This window comes from Eschrichtius robustus, chromosome 16 (assembly GCF_028021215.1).
Source record: "Eschrichtius robustus isolate mEscRob2 chromosome 16, mEscRob2.pri, whole genome shotgun sequence".
Lineage (NCBI taxonomy): Eukaryota > Metazoa > Chordata > Mammalia > Artiodactyla > Eschrichtiidae > Eschrichtius > Eschrichtius robustus.
Genome location: NC_090839.1, coordinates 16,357,904 through 16,364,312, shown reverse-complemented (window position 1 = coordinate 16,364,312; position 6,409 = coordinate 16,357,904).

The window sequence follows — 6,409 nt, the reverse complement described above, 5'->3', positions numbered from 1 at the left end:
TGTGGCGCACGGGCTTAGTTGCTCCGTGGCATGTGGGATCTTCCCAGACCAGGGCTCAAACCCGTGTCCCCTGCATTGGCAGGCAGATTCTTAACCACTGTGCCACCAGGGAAGCCCCCGATCCCTCCCTCCAGGGGTGTTTTCAGGATGGACTTGAATGAGATCATAGCAGCTACGAGAGCTGCCGTGTATATGAGGTGCACAGAGAGTGCCCACCCCGGGGGGCTTCGTGAGTGTGGACTCTTCACCACCCCCTGACTAGTGAGAAGATAACCATTGAGCTTTCCAGCCGCAGAGGCACCCATTGGCTGCCTGCCTGATCCCGGGGGCCACTCCCACCATCCCCTGTGCCTTCCCTCCACTCCCGAGCACCAGGAAATAATCTCTATAATATTGCAACAGAAGCCTCGTCCATGCCGCTGCCAGCACGGACATGGGGTGGGGGCCGGAGCAGGCTATTGCAGTCTTAGAGTGTGCTTAATAAATCCATATCAAAACCATAAACCTTGGGCTGCCATAAATTCCTCTGGCCTTGGCTCCTCCACCTCATCAGCCCTTTGCCCCAGTTAATCTCGAATCTCCACGTGGGCGTCCAGAGCTGCAAGTTTGGTTTCCATTTTAGTTGCAGAACAACATCAACTCAGATGACACACAGCACATCCCATTATCCCTGTTTTAGAGACCATGAAACTGAGGTTCAGAGAGGTAAAGAAACTTGTCCAAGGCACAAAGCCAGTGAGCGGTTGAGCCAGGATGCAAATCCCATGCTTCTTCTACCAACCCGTGCGGCAACCCCCCTGAGAATTGGGAATTCGCCTCCCCCCTACAGAGGTTGCTTCCCCAGCCATGACACTAGAGGCTTTTATCCCCTTATCCCAAATGGAGCCCCCATTGCTCAATAAACGGGAAGGAGAAGTGGGAGGGACTCTGGTGACAGGCCGTGTGAGGATCCAAAGGAATTTCCATGCAGCGTGAATGAGCTATCATCACAAATTGGTGGGGTCACCCTACTTCCTCTTTTGTGGAACCCAGATCGCTTTTGATCTACATTTCTCGAATCAGTGCGTCATCTGTAAATTCCAAGGCCTGATCTAAGAGACCTGAGTCACAGGATCCCATGCAACTCTTTGGTGATGGAGGAGCTACAATCACAACTGTAGCCACAAGCTACAACTGTCTCCAAGGCCCACATTTATTGACCTCTTCCTCTCTGCCAGACATTGCTGGACATAATTTAATCCCCACGACAACGCCCTGAGTCAGATATTCTTGTTCTATCTTACAAACGAGGAAGGGACTCGTCCAAGGTTCAGAGCTGACCCAAGAGCTGAGGTTCAAACACCCATTGTCTGACCCCAAGGGCCACCATAATGGGACCAGGGAGGATGCTGATGACTCAGTCACTGTGTGGTGAGCACAGACGTAGCGCGAACAGTGGAAAGTTCAATTTGACAAATATTGATGGGCGGAGCCCTGTGCCAGAGCATCCTGGGGGTTATGGAGAAGTGGTACCACAAGGTGCCTCCCTCTTAGAGTTTACAATTTTCACTTGTAGAAGGAAAAATTACAGGCAGTTGAATATTAAGAGCCAAAGGAGTAAGAGTGACAGCTGGGAGATGGTAGTTTGAGGGGGGGAATGACTGCAGCCTGGGAAAGTCTCACTTGCTGGAGGATTCAGAAGCAATGGTGAGACAGAGAAAAGACAGAAGTGCGTTCAAGGTTGAGAGAGAGATGGAGCGGCAAGTCAGGGCAGGCAGCAGGAAGCACAGCCCATGGATGGGAGGGAGGATAGAGGCCAGCGTTCCCAGCCAGCGGTCACTGTACATGCCACCTGATCCTCTCTACACCCAAGTACCACTGTGCCTTCCCTTACTTACTATTTTTCTTTAAATCAATTCATAAGCATTCTCCTTACACTGATCACTGACGTAAATGGAAAACCAGTATCACTTGCCGCGTAAATAGAAGGTGATGGCAAAATTAGAGTGAAAAGAAAACAATATTTTTAAGGTGGAGCCAGATAGGATTGCCCAGGGAAAGCTCTACACTTTCTTCTTCAAACGGGAAATTGACAAGTACTTAGATGTGAAAGGCATATGTTTCCAATGGAGACTTTCTCCATAAAGTTTTCGGAAGGAAGGAAGACTTGTAAAGAGACAGGCTTTGGCGACAATGTCACTGAATACCATCTCTGTGTATCCCTAACATCACTCAGCATGCCACTGAAGTCCTCAACCCACACCTGGAAGCACGCCATGGCGGCTGGTCTGGGCCAGGGGGGAGGGCCTCAAACACTGGGCAACCGGAATTTCTTTGGGGGAAATAGGAAATCACTGGAGATCGGAGATCAGGGGAAGGCTGTGGCCAGATCTGTGTTTTTAAAGGCTCATTCTGTCAGCTTTGTGGAGGATGGATTGGACAGGGTGCAACTGTAAACAGGGAGACCAGTGAAGATGCTCACGTGCTGGACCAGGTGAGAGATGGTGAGGCCTGTGGCCGATGGAGGCAGTGAGATGTAGAGGAGGGAGCAGTTCAAGAGACATATGTCCATTCATTCACTCACTCAACAAATGTCTATTGGGCGCCCATTATGTGCTGTGCCCTTGTCTAGGCACCAGGGTACACAGGTGAGCAAGACAGAGTCCCTGACTTCCTGAGGTTTACCTCCTAGAGGGAGCACTCAGACAATGTTTGAGGGAATAAATTTAAAAAGGTAAAATGTGAAATAGTCAAGTGCTGTCAGACTGTAAACGGTCATGTTCTTTGAAAGTAAAACAAGGGGACTTCCCTGGTGGCGCAGTGGTTAAGAATCCGCCTGCCAATGCAGGGGACATGGGTTCGAGCCCTGGTCCGGGAAGATCCCACATGCCGCAGAACAACTAAGCCCGTGCGCCACAACTACTGAGCCTGCGCTCTAGAGCCCACGAGGCACAACTACTGAAGCCCGTGCGCCTAAAGCCCGTGCTCCGCAACAAGAGAAGCCACCGCAATGAGAAGCGCGCGCACCACAACGAAGAGTAGCCCCTGCTCACCGCAACTAGAGAAAGCCCGCGCGCAGCAAAGAAGACCCAACACAGCCAAAAATAAATAAATAAAATTTTTTTTAAAAGAGAAAGCCAGTAAAGCAAGGTATGGTGACAGTGTGAATATGAAATAAAAACAACAAATAGGTTAATTTGAAAGTGTTGAGGATGGAATAACATCAGATCGTGGGGTCAGGGAGGGCCTCCCTGAGGATGTGAGTCTGGGCTGAGCTCTGGAGGTTGAGAAGGGGCCAGCCCCACAGAGCTCTGGGGGAAAGGCAGGAACCACAATTGTAAAAGCCCCGCGGTGGGAGCCAGCTGAGCCTCTTGGAGGCTGAACACAGTGGTCGATGTGGCTGGAGCAATGTGGGAGGAGATGGAGTCTGGTAGGTGGGCAGGGCCAGGACTCGGGGAGGGGGGCAGGCCTTCTAGGCAATGAGAAAGGTCGTAGATTTCATTTTTGGTGCAATGGGAAACTCTTGGAGGTTTTTCAACAGGGAACTGATGTGATCTGATTCATGTTCTAAAAAGGTCACTCTCTGCTGTGTAGAGAAGGGACTCCATGGAAGAGAGTGAAAGCAGAAAAGCCCAGAGGTGGTCTGTGCAGTAGTTCAGGGGACAGACAATGGTAGCTTGGACTTGAGTGGTGTGGTAGGCAGAATTTTAAGGTGACCCCAAGACTCCTGCCCCCTGGTCTAGACACATCTTCTCTATATTATTCAGACACAAATCTGGATGCTGTTGTGAAGGGATTCTGCAGATGTAATGAAGGTCCCAAACCAGTGATTTTGTGATATAGAGATTATCATTGACGGGCCTTCCCTAATCAGTTGAGTCCTTGGGATGGGGGGCTGGGCTCTTTCTGGCATATAAAATTAGAAGCAGGAGAGGGATTCGACGTGAGGGAGGCTCTCTGTGGCTGGCTTTGAAGATGGAAGTGGCCACATGGCAAGGAATGTGGGTGGTCTCTAGAAGTTGAGAGTGACCCTCCCCAGTGGACAGCCAGCTGGGAAATGGTGACCTCAATCCTGCAACAATGAGGAACTGAATTCAGGCAACAACCTGAATGAGGCTGGAGGTGGCTCTTTCCCCAGAGCCGTCTGGTAGGAATACAGCCCTTGACTTCAGCTGTAAGACCCTGGGCAGAGAACCCCATTATGCCATGCCTGGACATCTGACCAGACACTGTGAGATAACAAATGGGCATCTTTTTAAGCCACTGAGTTTGGGGTAATTTGTTACACAGCATTGAAAACTAACACAGGTGGTGATGGGGAAAGGTGATCAGGTTGGGATGTTTTGGAAGCCACACTGCCAAGACCTTGCTAATGGATTGGATGTGTGAAGGAAAGAGGATAAGTAACCATGGGGCTGGTGTCGCTGATTATTGAAATGAGGAAGGCCAGAGCAGCTCTAGATTTGGGTTAGGAAGCAGAGTTCTGTTGGGGATGCCAATTTGAGATGCCAATTAAGCATCCAAGGAATTATTGGGTATACAAGCCTAGAGCTCAGGGAGAAGTTGGGCTGCAGAGGAAAAGTCCAAGCCACAAGTACAGATGTGATTTAAAAGCCAAATGAAAATACTGCTCAGCAAGAGAAGGCAGCAGACTATTGATCAAGCAAGCTGGGTCTCAAATGCTTCATTCTGAGTGCAAGAAGTCAGACCCCCGGGACTTCCCTGGTGGTCCAGTGGCTAAGACTCCGCGCTCCCAATGCAGGGGGCCCAGGTTCGATCCCTGGTCAGGGAACTAGATCCCACATACCGCAACTAAGAGTTCGCATGCCGCAATTAAAAGATCCCGCATGTGGCAACGAAGATCCCTTGTGCCACAAGTAAGACCTGGCGCAGCCAAATAAATAAATACTAAAAAAAAGAAAAGAAAAGAAGTCAGAGCCCCAAAGCTACATGCGATATGACTTCCTCTATAGGATATTCTAGAAAAGGCAACACTCTAGGGACACATGCTGTTGTTACCAGGGGCTAAGGATGGGGTAGGGGGTTTGAATACAAAGGGGCATAGAGGGGTCTTGGGGTGATGGCGATGTTCTGTATCTTGACTGTGGTAGGGGTTACGTCACCATATACATTTGCCAAAACTTGCAGAGCCATAACATTAAAAAGGGTGAGTTTTAGAATATGGAAATTATACCTTAACTTTTTTTTAAATGAAAGAAAAAAAGCCAAATAGTTGCTTGAGCTCATTTCAAAAAGGGAGTGTAGGCAGCAGAGAGGTGTAGGGGAATACTTCACTCGGGGTCCCTCCACCATCCTGGTCAGAAAGAGGAAAAGGAACCAAGAACAGGAGAGATGGATGTCAAAGGTGAGGGAAAGGGATTCAGGCAACGTTGGTTGCGGGCCTACTATGTGCTGAGGGCACTGCCACACTCCTTGTCTAGTGCAGCTGGCTCAGTGAGCCGGGAGGCAGGTTAAATGAACTGTCCTTGTTTCACAGATGAGAGGAAGTGACTTGCCCTGGGTCCGCACAGACCATCACAGTGGTGTGCCCTGCACTCTATTTGTTTGTTGAATGAATGAATGAATGAACAAATGAATGAACGAATGAATGAATGTCACTGTGCTCCAGGTGCTGAGGTGTCGCCAGCAGGTTCAAACTGAGGATATGAGAACATGGTCTTCTTTGAGAAGTCGGGGCCATAAAACCTGTTCGGTTTCCTGACTTGTGCAATGCCGGCCCCTCCCCCTGCGGCTCTGAAATTGCTCCCCGGCCTTGAGAAGGGCTCCCCGGGCTTATCTCAGGGGGAGAGTGAAACTGTAAAAACCTTTATGGCTTTGAGATCATGTCTGGCAGTGGCAGCGATTGTCGCCATAAACATGAGCAGCCCTGCGAGGGAGGGCGATGCCCGGGGCCAGGAGAGTCAGGGGACAGTTGAGCACTGCCCAGGGGCGGCCCCTGCAGAGCCCATCGCACACTTCCCGCACTTCACCCCTGCATAAACCCTAAGAGGCAGCAGTGGCTGTGATATTTTTTTAAAATTCTTCAACTCACCTTTTTTTCCCATTACATCTCTGACGTTAGGATGTGTCTTTAAACCAATCGCAGCCGACAATCTCTGTTGGTTAAATCGGGTGGTGGTCAGACCTCGTTGGTTCTGGTCATTATTTCCAGGGGCCTAACTGGTCAACTGCACCCCCTGTGTATTTCCTCACAAATGATTGATTTAAGGACCATCTGTGGGAGGGACGCGAGTCCTGGTTGCTTCCTGAAAACCTTCCGTTGACACCTGATAAGAGCAAGAGAGCGCCAGGGTCAAACCTGCAGAATCAGAGTAAGCAGGTTGGAAGAAAGTCCTGGAGACTGTAATGGAACATTCTTTCAAGAAATGGTGGGTGACCAAATATTTTAACAGTAATGGAGGACAATACT